At 39.4% G+C, this 16515-nt stretch overlaps 1 protein-coding gene across 9 annotated transcripts in view; it reads left to right on the forward strand.

The window, feature by feature from the left end:
- Positions 1–16515, forward strand: part of ATP2B2 (ATPase plasma membrane Ca2+ transporting 2) — a 591738-nt gene that overhangs the window by 148968 nt on the left and 426255 nt on the right. For 7 of the 9 annotated variants that reach the window (XM_056804635.1, XM_056804631.1, XM_056804633.1 and 4 more), the window contains exon 2: positions 13775–13873. The gene's annotated coding sequence lies outside the window, so the exon portion shown is untranslated. Of the gene's footprint in view, positions 1–7125; positions 7196–13774; positions 13874–16515 lie in introns of those variants that run through there. The other 2 variants (XM_056804653.1, XM_056804645.1) reach the window with 1 other exon arrangement.

Below are 16515 nucleotides of genomic sequence, written 5' to 3' on the forward strand. Positions count from 1 at the left end.
AGACGCAGATCTTCAATCTAGAGTTGAAGATTATTGAAGATTAGAGAAGGGATGGGGATAAGGAAGGATACAGTGTGCCAGGGAAGATGGGCAGGAGTGGCATCAAGGGCATGTATAGAGAGGTTGACTCTGGCAAGGAAAGGGACCCCCTCATTGTCAGAGACTGGAGAGAAAGAAGGAAGAGCAAGCAACGATGCTCTGAACTGTTTCCACTCTGCCATATTGCTTAGGTCAGAGTAAATTTGATATTGCAGAAAGGACAGATTTCTCAGATGGCCAAGTGAGGGAGAACACAGCTTGAAATGAAATAAGAATACAGGCTGCTCAGGAAGCTAAGCAAATGGCAAACAGGTTGTACCTGAAGCTGGATGCAGTTCTCAGAGTGAAGCATTTCAGCAAGATCCCCTTTTAGAAAAATGAAGAAAAGCCATACTCTGTCTATTTAGAGAATCTGACCTTTAATAAAGTAAGATAATGATACATGATCATCATAATACATTAATAATTTAATTATGTTTATGATACCATGTCTAATATAATTATAACGAACACATGAATAGTTACCTTTTATCTAGCAATTTAAGGTTTGCAAAGCATACATAATCTCACTTAATCCTCATAACAACCCTGTGGAGCAGGTATTCTCATTATCCTCATTTTAGAAATAAGGAAACTGAGGCTGAGAGAATAAATGATTTTCTTGGGGCTACATAGCTGAGGCCAGGTTTGAAAGAAGGCCTTCTTAGCACTCTATCCACTGTCATCTATGTGATCTTCTTCCCTTCCAGCTGTCATATAGTGCCTGTCTTTCTTTCAAAGTCCAACCTGACTGTGTGTCTCTAGGGGAAGGAGTAGAAGAAGTCAAAGACAGGACATGCTGTGGTGGTAGAGGAAGGAGGGTGATTAGGCTTCAGAGGCTTCAGCCACAAAGCCTTTTCCTATTGTTGTGGGCAGAGATTCCTCCTTTATCCAAACTCTTGCTAATCATAGTCTATGTCATTCAGATTTGCTCAGAAATACTTAGCTTTACCTTCCAGTGCTACATGTCATGCTCTCTTCTGTGTCCTGCTCAGTGGTATAGCAGGCCCTTAGTAAGAGAGAACTGAGTTACAATGTAGTAACCCATTAGTAACACAGAATTGAATTATAATATGGAAGTCCCTTAGTAAAACAGAACTAAAGTGCTATATAGTAGGCCCTTATTAACACAGAATTTAATTGCAAAATAGTAGGCCCCTAGTAATACAATTGAATTGCAATATAGTAGGCTCTTAGTAACATAGAATTAAGTTGCAATATAGTAGGCCCTTAGTAATACAGAACTGAATTATAATATAGCAGGCCCTTAGTAACAGAATTGAATCATAATATAGCAGGCCCTTAGTAACATATAATTGAATTGCAATATAGTAGGCCTTAGTAACACAGAATTGAATTGCAATATAGCAGGCCCTTAGTAAAAGAACTGAATCATAATATAGCAGGCCCTTAGTAACACAGAATTGAATTACAATATAGTAGGCCTTAGTAACACAGAATTGAATTGCAATATAGTAGGCCCTTAGTAACACAGAACTGAATTACAATATAGTAGGCCTTAATAACACAGAATTGAATTACAATATAGCAGGTCCTTAGTAACACAGAACTGAATTATAACATAGTAGACCCTTAGAAATACAAACTTAAAATGCAATAGAGTGGGGCTCTTGTAATGCAGAACTGAATTGCTCTTGTTTACCTCTTAGTCCTTAGGATCATCAATGGAGACTTGAGCAGGATCTCAGAGGTCACTGGGTCAATCCTTTTATTTTGTTGATGAGAAAACTGAGGCAGTCCTAGGGAGGTAAAGGGAACTGCTCAAGGTCTTTTGGATAGTGAAACAGAATTCAAGCCTAGATTTTTAGATTCCAAATCCAGCATACTTTACACAAAAGTTCGGATGGTTTGTTTGAACCCAGGGCCTATGACTTCAGAGCTGGAGCTCTTTCCATGGTACCACACTGGCTAGACACTTCATAAGTATCTATTGAATTGAATTCTTGAAGTAGGATCCAGCAGCGTCAGCCAGATGGCCTTAAATGCTAACCCAGAATGGGGTGGAGGCATGAGGGGTGTTTAGGGAGTTGGGAATGTAGCCAGAGCAAGTTCAAGGCCAATAGAAAGACAACCTGGTGCACTGGGAAGAAGGCTTGTCCTTGAATCTCTACCCTGCCACTCATTGCCTGTTTTTCTTTGAACCCTTCAACTTGTTTCTTTCCTAGTAAAATGAAGGGATTAAACTCATAAATGTCTACAGTCCCTTTTAACTCCAAATGAATGAGTCAGGAGCCCTCAGTTTTCATCTGTGAGTGACCCTGGCTAAGTCACCTTGCCTGTGCCTCAATTTCCTTATCTATAAAAATTAAGGAACTATATTAGATGCAGGGAGATCCAACTCCCCTGGCCTTCCCACCCCAGTGGCAAATGTCAGAGATTCTAAAATTGGTAGGTGAGGGTATTTTAAGAAAGAAAGAGAGAGAATGAGAGAGAGAGACAGACAGAGGGAGACAGAAAAAGATAGAGACATAGACAGAGATAGAGAGAGAGGGAAGGAGAGAGAGAGAGAGGAAGGAAGGGGGAGAGAGAAGGAGAGAGAAGAGAAGAGAAGAGAAGAGAAGAGAAGAGAAGAGAAGAGAAGAGAAGAGAAGAGAAGAGAGGGAAGGAAGGAGAGAGAGAGAGAGAGAGAGAGAGAGAGAGAGAGAGAGAGAGAGAGAGAGAGAGTGAGAGAGAGAGAGAGAAGAACAAGGAAAGATTTGCCATGTCTATCTAGTGCAGTGGGACTTGGGACTCTGCAGTCTGTAAGGATACTGCAGCAGGTTTGTAAATATGGAGCCTGTGCCAAGTCAACAGCTCTTCCCCTACCTGAGTTACTGTGAGTGTGATTACCCCCTTTGCCTTAAATAGACTGTGCCTTGCCCTCCATCAGGACATAAGCACAGTAGGGTAGCTTCAGAAAGGCTTGTGGAGAACAGAAGGATGGGCCCTTTTCCTAGTTCTCTCTGCTTGGTGCATAGTAGGGTTCCTGGAACATTTTTCTGGAGACCTGTGAGTCACATCTCTGTGGCATCTGCTCCTGAGTGCTGTTCCATCAGAATTACAGAATTTCAAAGTGAAAGAGGCCTCAGGGATCAGCTCCTTGAACCCTCTCATTTTCAGAAAGGAAAACGTGACTTGCCCAAGGTCACGTGGCTAGTCATTGGCAGAAGCAGGACCAGAACCCACATTGGGTCCCTGAATCCCTGTTTAGGTTTGTCTCTGCTATAGTGCTCAGCCTTTTGTTTCTCTGTTGGTTGAGCTGGCCTTGGAAGTGTTGCCTTTCACATATTCCTTCTATGTCAAAGGTCAGACTTGAATTGTGACCCCACTTTTAGTATCTGGAAAGTGAACTGTTGGAAATCTCCCCTAGGAGTATGCTGCGCCCTGACCTGGGGGCTCCTTAGTAGGGACACCCTTCTACACCATTGTTGTGGGCTCTCTACCATACCAATCTAGCTACACCAGAGCAGCCCCAAAGTCTCTTCATTTTGTTGTCTTTGATTGGGTTGCTTTTAGATTTTTAAAAAATCCTTACATTTCCCCATCTTGGAATCGAAACACAGCATTGGTTCTAAGGCAGAAGAGCAGTAGGAGCCAGGCAATGGGGGTTAAGTGCCTTGCCCAGAGTCACATAACCCAGGACCTCCCATCTCCAGACCTGCGTTTCTATCTACTGAGCCACCTAGCTGCCCCACATCATTGACCTCTATTGGTCTTTTCAAACACTCAGTGTCTAATAAGTCCTATTCAAATATATGTTAGGGATTCTTGCCTTATAACAGTTAACAATTTGGCACTGAATTATTTTATTCAGGGCAGCTGGGTGGCTCAGGGGATAGAGCACCAGACCTGAGTCAAGAAGACTTGAGTTCAAATCCAGATTCAGAGACTTTCTAGGTGATCTTGGGCAAGTCATTTCACCTTATTGGTCTCAGTTTCTTCATCTGTAAAATGAGCTGGAGAAGGAAACGGCAAAGCACTCTAGCATCTTTGCCAAGAAAACTCCAGTTGGGGTGTTGAAGAATTAAACACCACTGAAACAACTGAACACATAAAACCCTATGGTATTTATTGATTCACACATATTCATTCTATCTCTTCAACTAGACCTGAAGATCCTCTGAGATAGGAACTGTACTGTATATATCTTCCCATAGTGCCAAGCACAGGGTTGGCCCCCTATGCTGTCAGGAAATACAGGTCCTTTTCTCCATTCCTTTAGCCACTTCTATTGCTCTTCCCAGTAATACAAGGTGATTTTTTGAGGTTCAAAGACCACCCCTTCTGTGATCAGTTGGTTTGGGGTCACGAGGCCCTCTGATCAGTCTGTGTTTCTGTCCCGAGATGTTCTGGGATTCCAGTTGTCTCTTCTAAAGGGTTCACCATTTCCTTGACGACTCCACTCCATCGTAGTCTCTTTTCTAGAGTCAGTCTTTGCCTTCTTAATAACCTGTTCAAGTCTGCCAGTTCATTTAACCTCACTAGCTTCAAATTCCTGGTTCATACAACTCTGTGACAGGCTTGAACCAAGTGATCATTAAGGTCCTTTCCAAGTCTAAATCGTATTCTTCTCTATGGAGCCATATCTACCCTCTGTGGTCTGTTCATGGGACTAGAACTGACTGCCTCTTTGATGGTTCTGTGACCTCATTAATATGGATCCTCTGTCCAGTGATATAGAACCAAGCCTAGATCTTTATTTTCTCATCCTGAGACTCTTGTCTACATCCTAACAGAATTTCTTTACAGGGAGTCCAGCTGCCATGCTTGGGACATTCTTCTTATTGCTTAGATAAGAATGGAATCTGCAAGTTGTCCATTAGTCATCCCTGGATCTCACTATGGGATTTGTCCGTCTCTTTTTCCAGTCATTTGTCTCTTGGATAGCGTCATGACTCAGTTTGGGGTTTTCTTGGCCAAGATATTGGAGTGGTTTGCATTTTCTTCTTCAGCTCATTTTAAAAATGAAGAAATTGAGGCAAACTTAAGTGACTTGTCTAGGGTCACACAGCTAGTTAGCGTCTGAGGTCAAATTTGTACTCAGGAACATGAATGAGTCTTCCTGATGCCCAAACCAGAGTTCTAACCACTGTTCCATCTAGCTGCCCTGCCATAGATGACATTCAGGAAAAAGAAAAGTGAGACTGCTTCTGGCCTTGAGTTTCTCTCCTCCCTCTTCCCAGCCCTGGAAAGATATAGGCTAATGCAGGTAGAGTGACCCACTGACTGTTCAGTACATGGCTGTTTGAATATTCCAGAGCTAAAGAAAGTAAATATTTCTACCTTTTAGTTAGTGTGTAGCAGATGGCACAGTGACAATGAGAGTTTGTTTTCGATGAAAAGAAACAGAGGAAGCCAATAGTGATGGCTGATGGAAAACCATGTCAAGAGTGACTTTAATATTAGAACTCCATGGGAACCTGTGCTATAATGGACAGGAACAAAACTTGAATGTGGAGAAGTTGGTCGAAAAAGTCCCTCTGCCTTTTTTCTTGTTTGTGCTTTGTATTTCATTTCCACCTGACCTTGCTTTCATCTCTTTAAAAAAATAATTTTTTAATGAACAAAATTCTTTTTTCTCTTTTCTACTCCACCACCCATTTGAAAAAGGAAGAAAGCACTTGTAAGAAATATAGATTGTTAAGTGAAACAAATCCCAGATTTGTCCGTGTCCAAAAAATATCTCATTCTGCAAACTGAATCTATCACTTCTCTGTGAGGAGGCAGTAATTATGTTTTTTTTATCATCATCATTATCATCCTCTAGAATTCATTACTGCACTGATCAGAGATCTTAAGTCCTTCAGATTTTTTTGCCTTTCAAATGTTATCATTGTAAAAATTATTCTCAGTTCATTCTGCCTCTGTTCATCTAAGTCTTCTCAGGTTTTTCTGAAACCATTCCCTTCTTTATTTCTTACAGCCCAATAGTATTCCATTCCATTCATATTCCATGATTTGTTCAATTATTCTCCATTTGATGGGCATGCCTATCATTTCCAGGTCTTTGTCATCACAAAAATAGTTTCTATAAATAAATAGTTTCTATAAAATAAGTAGAGGCAACCTGACACTTTCCATTAGCAGAACTTCTTGGTCTGATTCTAGGATGGTGCTCCCTCCCCACTTTCTCTCCCCACTCCCTAGGATAAGCTGATCATCTGAAATCTCATCTTCATGCTGATTGACTCAGTTTTTGTTACTTAACACCTCATCAACTCCCTCAGCTTCCTATACCTAATTATTAAAGGACTGGAGAGTGGAACACTAAACTTCTCCCCAAATCTTCCTTTCTAGAGACTGGGATCAGAACTTTCCAGAAATGTTTCCATTTCCCATAAGTACCTTTGCTTGGTTTGGGAACTCTGTCATTCATAAGTAGCAAAATAGTTATTCCAAATTTGAAGCCCTCTGTGTCAATATCCAATAGAAATCATAGCTCCAAGAATGCAAGAGACAATGAATTAAATGGTGTGGCAAACACAGAGGACAAAAAAAGATCCCCCTCCACACTCTGCATACATGAAGCATCCTTTCCCCCTGATGCCCCATTAGTGGGAAGAGGGTACAGTGCAGAGAATACGTATGACATAGAAAACCTCCACCTAAGAAGCATACACAAAATGGAACACATAAGGAGTCCATGTAGCCAGAACAAATGTTTTGAGAGTACATGTTAGGAAATAATGTGTCCAGGACATAAGAGTGGAGTGTACTCATGTAGGGACATTGTATCTAGGGTAAATATGTGGCCAGGGCAACTCACACCTCCAGTCCTGGACAATTACAGATTTATTCTGTGCATGTAATTGAGTTATCCTTTGCTTTTATCTGCTGGGTATCACATCTCGATCCCCTGATGCTCTCTAGTTTGTCAGGTTGCTCCCTCTTCTGATCTTCTGGGTACCAGCCATTTAAAGAAACCTTTTGCTCTCTGCTTTGTATCTGCTAAATAAGTAAGTGTATCTGCTAAGTAAGTAAGTGCTAAGTAGTGATTAGAAATCACTTAAAAAAAGACTTATTGATTGATTAATATTCCTTCAGCAGGATAGGAACAACTGACCTTTATACCTGGTTATCCAGAATATTCCCTTATGATAAAATGACTGTACTTCAGGTAAGCTCTTTCCTTCCTTCCTTCCTTCCTTCCTTCCTTCCTTCCTTCCTTCCTTCCTTCCTTCCTTCCTTCCTTCCTTCCTTCCTTCCTTCCTTCCTTCCTTCCTTCCTTCCTTCCTTCCTTCCTTCCTTTCCCAATTTCCTCTTTTCTTTCTCATTGCTTTTATTTCACCTTCTCTTTTCCTCTCCACTCTTGGGTACCTGTTGTTGACCACTTCCCTGGTACTAACTTCAAGAATTTTAGATACAATATTCCCTGTATATTCTTAGATATGGTGAAGATTCAAAAATTACCCTTAAGTTGGGAATGACAGTAAGGTGACGAAGGAGGAAAGAAAAGGAGGTCAGTTTGAGTTAAGGATAAATATGAGTAATAGAATATTATTAAATGAATGCAGTTATGACTTAAGTTAGAGAATATTTATAAATGCTGTAACAAATAGAGAAGAATTAATTCATAATTGGCAAATTCATTGTTTGCAAATGTTGCCATGAAATTCTCTGCTCTTAAGTAGTTTAACATTTCCCTGGATAATAATATTAGTTTGCTTAGCAAGCCCCACGTAGAGCCAGGTAAAATTCCCTTATTAGGGCTTCATATAAAGAATCAATTTCCCAGACTCAGGAGATGGTCCATATCAGGAGTGCTTTGTTCTCCTAATTGTTGTGATTCCTGTTAAAGAATAGTTTTTCTCATCTCTGTCCAGTTTAAAAGTCCATTAGGAAATTCCCTGATGATGTGTTCTCTTCATCATAAGAAATAAAGGAAATGGAGATCAGAGCTAGGCTTTGGGAATTGATTCGTTTGCACTTCTTTGTTCTGTAATCAAATATCAATAAACCTACATTGCCCTCTATTATAGGCACCCTACTAAGGTAGGGAAAAATTTCAATTAGTAAATGCAAAAATAAAAAAAAATCATGAAGCAAAATGGAGGAAAAGGAAGAAGAAAGGATGGTACCTATACCTTCTGTCTTAGAATGGGTGCTAAGTATCAGTTCCAAGGCAGAAGAGCCATAAGGGCTAGGCAATTGGGGTTAAATGACTTGACCAGGATCACACAGACAGGAAATATCTGAAGCCAGATTGGAGCCAAGTCTTCCTGACTTCAGGTCTGGATCTCTTTCCACTGAGCCACCTAGCTGTCCCTTGTCTTTCTATTCTTCTTTAGGTGAGCTCACAAGTCTTTTCTTGTACTAATTCACTTGACAGTCAGTCTTATTTAGAATTACCATTTGAACAAAGTCCCTACCTTCTCTTCCTTTTGCATTTCATTCAGTAATGAATATTTCCTGAATGAATGAATCTATGAAGGATGTGGGTTCAAGTTTTATAGGAAACAAATGGGACACTGGGAGTATCCTCCCCTCCTATTCTTCCAAAGTCCCCAAATTTCTCCTCCAAGAGCTTCACTTCCTATCTCATCTTACCTATAATAAAGGCTGGTTTATTTTTCTATGTGTGTTTTTCTCTCTCTAGAGAAAAGTAAACGGAAATCTTAGAATATTCCAGCACTGAAGAAGATCCCTTGACTGTGGTGTAGTGGAAATGTTGCTGGATATGGAGTCAGAAGGCCTGAGCTCTAATCCCCTTCTGACCACTTACTGCCAACTTTCCTTCAGTAATCAGTCAGTCAATCAACAAACACTTATTAAGTATTTAACTATGCTTAGCTCTAGGGATACAAAGAAAAGCAAAAACAGTTCCTGATCTCCATGATCTTAGATTTTAATGGGAAGTTAACATGTGTAAAAATAGGTATGTACAAGATATATACAGAGGAGATACAACATAACCTTAGAAGGAAAAGCACTTGTAGTTGGAAGGGGTAAGGAAATGCCTCCTGAACTGTACTGAAGGATGTTGTATTTATTTCTATTTAATTTTATCTCCTTTGATTCAGTCTTCATTCTAGTCCATTGAGTTCCATCTCTTTCCTCTTACATATTGGCTATCTCCCCTAGATTTTTGTTATCCTCAGATTTGAAGGTGTTGATTGATCTGAGTCTTGAAGGAAGCCAAGAATTTTAAGACCCTAGGGAAAGAGGAGAGGGGAGACAGTCATTGCAATGGTACAGATATAGAGATGGGGATAGGCTATGTAAGAAAAACAACAAATAGGTCAGTGTGTCTGAATTGTAGGATATTTGCAAGGTATGGACTGACCCTCCACATGGGTAATCTTGGCTCTGTCTACTTATGTCTCATTTTCCTTTCCTTCCTCATTCATCTACCGCTTCCCACCCCATTTCCCCACTTCCATTTTTCTCTGTCATCTTCCTCTTTTCTTCTTCATCCTTCTTATAATTGCCTCTTCTCTCTCTTCCCTCATCCTCTCAACTCTTGGGTCCTCACTGTTGACCATTCCCCTGCTATTGACTTCAAGATACTTAGATACAGGACTCTCTGTATATCCTAAGATTTTGTGAAGATTCAAAAATTGTTCTTAAGTTGGGAACATATCTTGGCTATAGGGTAGAATGAATTTTTTTTCTAAAAGAGTTAACTTCCACTGTTGACTTTTTTCTGTCCTCTCCCCAACTCCCCTTAGTCCCCAATTCCCGTGACATGACTATTTGGACCCAGGTGAAGGGAGTCCTTCAGATCTTTTTGCTTCATGGGCAAGACTCAATTCTCCTCTGGCTGTGCACTCCACCTCTCACAATGCACTCTGAGACAGCATTAGGTTGTCTGGATGCCTTGTCTTACTGTTGATTCATTGAACCTATAATCCAAAAGTCCTTCAGATCTTTTTTAGGCAAATTGCTGTCTAAGCATACTTCCCCCATCCTGAAGTTGTACAGGTGATTTTTTGAACTCGTGTTGGATACTATATATAATCTCTATCAAATCTTAGAGGCACTCCATCATTCTATCCTGTTGAGATTAGGTTAGTTTTCCCTTCTAGCTTTGCATTATCTTCAAATTTGATAAGCCTTCTTATCTTTGCCTTTATATGAGTCATTGATAAGAATGGTAAATGGAAATAAATCCTTGGAGCACTTCATTAGAGACTTTTCTCTAAGCTGATATTGGACCATCAAGAGTGACTACTCATGATCTCTCTTCATCGGTTCTCAACACACTTACATGTGTTATTGTCTAGCCTGAATCACTCTATCTAATATGTGAAATTAGCATGAGGAATTTTATCAGATGCTTGCTGAAATCTAGGCAAATTATGTCTGCAGTTTCCAGACCCTCCAGTGTAAGTAACCTTGCTACAAAAAGAAATAAGTTCAATTCAGACATGATCTTTCTCATTAAAATCATGCTGCGATCTAGTACTATCTTCTTTCTAATCTTAGGTTTTATCTCCTTATCACTCATTTTGTTCTGTGTTTTCCAGACTGCTAGATTGAGAAAACAGAAGCAAAGTTAGAATCGAATAGTTCTTTCTTCTCACTGTGGCCCAATATTCAATTCATCTTTTAAAAAATATCCTTACCTTCTGTCAGAGAATTGATAATAAGTGTTCCAAGGAAGAAGAGTGATAAGGGCTAGGTAACTGGGATTAGGTGATTTGTCCAGGGTCATGTAGCTGGGAAGTCTCTGAGACCAGATTTAAATCCAGAACATCCTATCTCCCTGTTCCATCTTGAGCAAAGGTCTTATTTCTTCTTTAATCCAACTCTTTTCCTCAAAAGAATTTTAAATAATCTTTATTTGTTCTCTTTCCCATTCCTTGCCAGGTTTAGCTCATTTGGGGTTTAATGTTCCTCAAACTATTCTTCTAGGACCATAGCACACTTAAAAATAACTATTTAATTTTTTTTCATACCACACTTTTGTATTCACCTTCCATTATCTGATTTTATTTTTGTCTTCTGTACCTGTTATTCCAAAATCCAAGTTGATTAATGAGTTCCCTGTGCCTCCCCATGGACCTCTTTAGACAACACATTCTTTTCTTCCTTAAAAAGGAACCAATTAAGAGCTGAAAGCTTCTGAAGCCACTGAGACATTCTTCATAAAAAGTAAAAGCTTGATTAGGAAGCTACTCGAGATAGGTCCAGTAGAAAAGGTTCCATTGAGGATCTCATTAAAAATTTTGAGGTTTGAGGAAAGTCTGACTGGGTTTGAAAATGGTGCTATGTCCTACATTAGATCTCTCCTATTCCCTTCTCCCCATCCATCCCCCTCTTAATTTTTCCCTGCCAATAACTTTGTATTTACTTGAGATTTGTGTATGCTTATTTGTATATGTGTTGCATCCCCCAAAGTAAGCACCCTGAGGGCAGAGACTATTTGATTTTTATCCTTGTATCCTTAGAAAATGCAGCAGCACATGTCACATAATATGTGTTTAATGAATATTTGTTTAATGAATTAAAGGAAACATATGTATTATTATCTCTGTCCAACCCCTTTCCCCATTTTCAGTTATGCACTGAGGTTGAGGAAAGTAACTTATTCAAGGTCACAAACTGTAAAATTAATTCAGGAATTCCCCCTCCACCCTTTGTCTTCACTACATATTTTTACATAGAGCAGAAATCTTCCAAAAAAAATCATTGTTTCTAGATGTGCTCTTTGTAGATACAAAAAATAATTCAATTCATCTGAATAGGCATTTATTAAATGCCTAGTTCATGCAAGGTGCTATGCCTAAGGAATATAGAGTCCAAATGAAAATCATTTTCTGTTGTTAAATATTATCAGATTGATTTTCTTTATGACAAATAATAAGTACTTGAAAACAAAATTCCTTTATCCTGTCTTTTCTTTGGTTTAGGCATTTCTAATTTCTCTATGTATTTATTGTTGAAGTTGGTTTTTTCAATTATATCATCTTGGTTGTTGGGTTACTTAAGAAACAATACAGTTTGTTAGTGTCCCCCTTCAGATATGATCTCCAAAATGTGTTCTATATATCTTTCGAGTAGTGTAAAGTACTGAGGATTATTTATTGCTGTGATACAGGCACTAGAATAAGTTCCCTTCTGTAATATGCCCAGGATTCTATTGCTTCTTACTTAGTATGTGGTCAGCAAAAAACTTCATTTCTTTTTCATGGAAACTATGCCAAGTTTTAGAATCAGTTGTGAAATTAAAGGTAAATGGGTTGAATTGGCCTAATCTCCACATCAATCAGAATCACAGATGATTTGTGGTATTTCACTGAATCACATAGAGCATTACTTTTGAGCTTAGAGGTCATGAGATCATAGATTCAATCAGTCCACCAATACAAAGCACATTCTAGGTACCTGAAACTGTGCATACCTAGAAAGTCAAAATAGTCTCTGCCCTTAAGGAGTTCACAGTCTAATGGAGGTAGAGGAAATAACATGTAAGCAACCATGTATTAATAGGATATGTATAGCATCCAGAGGTAAAAGGAACCTCAGAAATCATCTAGATTTGTTATTTTTCATCCTTTGTTTTCAAAGAGGATCACAAATATCATGGTGTATGTGGTAATTGGATTTAAGAGTGGCAGAGCTGCAAAAAGTCAGGCTCACTGTCTCTTCCAGAGTCACTGGAGTTCAATGACAAGACAAAATTCAAGACAACTGGCAATGGTCCAGGATATAGTAGATGGCTGTGGCATCTTAGATATCTGATTAAGTTCTAAGTGCTCCATAGTGCCTGCTTCAGCCTTCTTTGTGGCTGTTGGAACAAATTCTTCTCATCTGCCCATTCTGCTGGGAGAAGTCATACTTGGGGTGGAAACCTCCTGTACTTCACTGATGGGTTTGTTCCCCATCAGTTATCTTCAACCTGATTTAGCCCATCTGCCAAGATGTTTTGTGTTTGGCCATTGTGTATCCTTGAGCTTCTTGGAGCCACAGGTGAGGGTTGAGTGCCTGGTAGATACCAAAGGTGGATGAGCAGCCCTGTAAGGGGCTTATCAAGCCCTCATACCAGAGGTACTAGTTCTATCTGAACATCTATCAGTATCTATCTCTTATTTGAGGAAACTTAGGCCTGGAGATGTTGACTGATTTGATAGGGTCTGCTTTGGCACTCATGTGTTACTTTATTTAATTATTATTGATTTAGAATTAATTGTTAATTTATCATTATTATTAATCATTTGCCTATAGCTGTCTTTGTACATAAATGTGTTATCTTACTGGGCAGACTGCAAATTCCTTGAAGGAAGGATAGGACCAAGACTTTTGTTACACTTGCATATTTTACATCACCCATAGTTATGTGCCTAATACCTTGACTATACAAAGCACATAATAAGCATTTGTTATTGAAGTAACTGATTGTTTGAATTCTGCTTTAGATACTTACTAATCATGTAATCCTGAGCAAGTTGCTTTATTTCTCTGTGCCTCAGTTTATTAATCAGTCAAAAGAGTATTTCATGAAATAAATAATAATAGTATTTACCTTCTAGGATTGTGATTATGATGATGATGATGACAGTATTATCATCTCCTTTTTCTTGACTGGAAATTCATTTATAACAGGAACTATTTTCTTATTCATCACTGTGTTTCCCATAGTTCTTATCATTATACCTGTAATATAATAGGAGCTTTGTCGACTAAATCAATGAGTTTTCCCCCTTTTGATCTTTTCTGGAAACATAGTTAACCTCTGTTGTGTTTCTCCTTTTAGATCTGAAACCAAGATACTTCAATCCCCAGAGAAGGACCTGGCTATGAATCTTGTCTTCCTCTCTCTGAAATTCTCCTTCTAATCTGGAAACAGTGAAGGGTAAGTCTTTGAGTGGGTCAAAGGAAATCCATAGGTATCAATTAATTGGGTTTGAATCAAACTTGGATCTAATCTTGAATGAAACCTGCTAGCCCAATGGAAAGACTTACTTTGGTGCCGGGTATCAGAACTGCTGCAGGGACACATGGTATTATAGAGGGATCGGCTTGTTGTTTTTAAGGAGTCATCAGCATTTATTGGCCTTATAAATGATGGGCATGGAAAAAAAGGACAAGACGGCTCAGCCCCTAATGATGAGGAGGGTATAGCATGTGAGTGGGAGGAAGGGGATGTGCCAGCCAGCCTGCCATGAATCCAACAAAGAGCAGTTTGGTGCTTAAGAATATTTGGCAGAAAACAGGAAGTAAAATTTTGATGAGCTCACTCTCTTTTGACCTCTTCGGAGGCTGGAGAGACAGAGACAGAGACAAACAGACAGAGACAGACAGGCATATTTTGCATCACCCATAGTTATTTGCTTAATCCCTTGACTATACAAGGAACTTAGTACAAGGAATCAGCCAGCTAGAGACAAACACACAGAGCCAAAAGGTGACAGAGACAGATAGATAGACAGAGATATTAAGACACAGAGAGAAAAATCTCAAGAAGGAGGAAGGGGAGGGGAGGGAGGGAGGGAGAGACAGACAGACAGACAGACACAGACACAGAGAGACAGAGACAGACAGAGACAGACAAAGACAGAGAGAGACAGAGAGAAAGACAGAGACACAGAAAAAGATGGAGAAGGGAGAGACAGAGGGAGAGACAGAGACAGATAGCCAGACAGACAAACAAGTAATCTACCACCTTGGCATTGACAGTGCCTCTCTCATTTTGCTGCTCTTTCAGTTGTCACCCTCTAACTGATCTTCACCAAGTTGTTTCCAAACCTTTTACATAATTGCTTTCATTTCCTTCTTGTTCTTTTGCCAAATACTTAAATATTAATAATAGAAAACATAAACATTGATGTTGGGCTTAGAGTGGGTTGGAAATTAGGTTAAAGGAAAAACATTTCTGATGTCAGCTAACCTTGTCTACTTGCTTGTTTGCTGAACTTGGGATATTCCATATCTAACCTTTATGCCTTTGCATACACATTTCCCCATTTCTAGAAAGCCCCTGGGACCCTCTGAAATCCTCAGCTTCCTTCAAGGCTCAACTGGTATACCTTTCCCTGGGGGAAGCCTTTCTAGATCCCTCAAGTTCAGTGGTAATTTAACTCAGAGAAATGGAAAACTACACATTCACATTATCCCTGTTGTTTTGCATTTGTAATTTTTGGTTTTAGATACTTCCCAATGACCTTTCATTCTGAGGCACCAGCAGTTTCATTCCTCTGCTTTGGTTCACAGAATCCCAGGGCTAGAGAAGTGATTGGGTCTTCAGCTGCCGTCCAGGACCCGTTCCTCCCCATTAAAGGACTCCCCACTATTCCATTCTGGACATGTTCTTGGTGCTTCCTTCCTTCTCTTCCAATGAGCTACTTAACTGTTTACATGTTCCATCCTATCAGTAATATATAAGAACCCTGAGGCCAGACACTGTTGGCTTTTTGGTTTGGGGCCTTGTATTCCTAGCACTTAATAATTAATTGTCAAAGAAGGGGCACTTAATACATTATGTTTGGATTGAATTGGATTGAAGTTGGAGGAACCCATTGGTCTAATAATAATAGCAATAATGATAATGGTACTTCATGTTTATTATCTCATTTGATCCTCTGGGCAGCCTTGTGAGACAAGGGGTTATTATTATTCTCATTTTATATATGAGGAAATAGAGGGTCTCAATCACACAACTAGTTGTATAAGGGTTGATTTGGGTCCGCATCTTAATGACTCCACTTCTAAGCCTTAGTCCACCCCATCATGCCTCCAGTGGATTACTTCTTTCCTTAACATTTTAAAATAAAAAAAGGTTTAAGAACTATTGAATTTAGAAGTGGAAGTGGCCTTGTTGTTGTTCAGTTGTGACTGTAGTTGGGATTTTCTTGGCAAAGATACTAGAGAGGCTTGCCATTTCCTTCTCCAGCTCATTTTATAGATGAAGAACTGATGTGCAAACAGGATTAAGTGATTTTCTTAGGATCAAATACCTAGTGTCTGAGGCTGAATGTGAACTCAAGGAGATGAGTCTTTCTGACTCCAGGCCCAACACTATCTACTTCATCACCTAGAGGAGCCTTTCTCCAGGGGTTCTTAATCTGGGGGCCCTATACTTAAAACAGCATTTTGGGAGCTGTAGTTCAATATTATTGGTTTTGTTTGTACCTTTGTATATTTTAATTTATTCATTTAAAAAACATTGTTCTGATGAGGGGTCCATAGGCTCTGCCACACTACCATGATGAGTCCAGGTCACAGTAAAAGGTTAAGCTCCTTATCTAATAAAACCCTTTCATTTTAGAGAAGGGGAAACTGAAATCCAGAAAAGGGAAATAGTTTGGCCACCCAGGTAGTAACTAGGAAATACAGGATTTGAACCCAAGCCTGCTGACAAATCCAAGTCTCTTTTATATTATGCCACATTCCATCTGCATGTATATATCATTCCTCCTATTTTTGAGGTGTGCGCATAGCTCTGTTTTCATCATGAGATCCTAGTCATTGGTGTCAAATAGGAGTGAAGTTTCTTCT

This window comes from Monodelphis domestica, chromosome 7 (genome assembly GCF_027887165.1).
Source record: "Monodelphis domestica isolate mMonDom1 chromosome 7, mMonDom1.pri, whole genome shotgun sequence".
In the NCBI taxonomy this organism is placed as follows: domain Eukaryota; kingdom Metazoa; phylum Chordata; class Mammalia; order Didelphimorphia; family Didelphidae; genus Monodelphis; species Monodelphis domestica.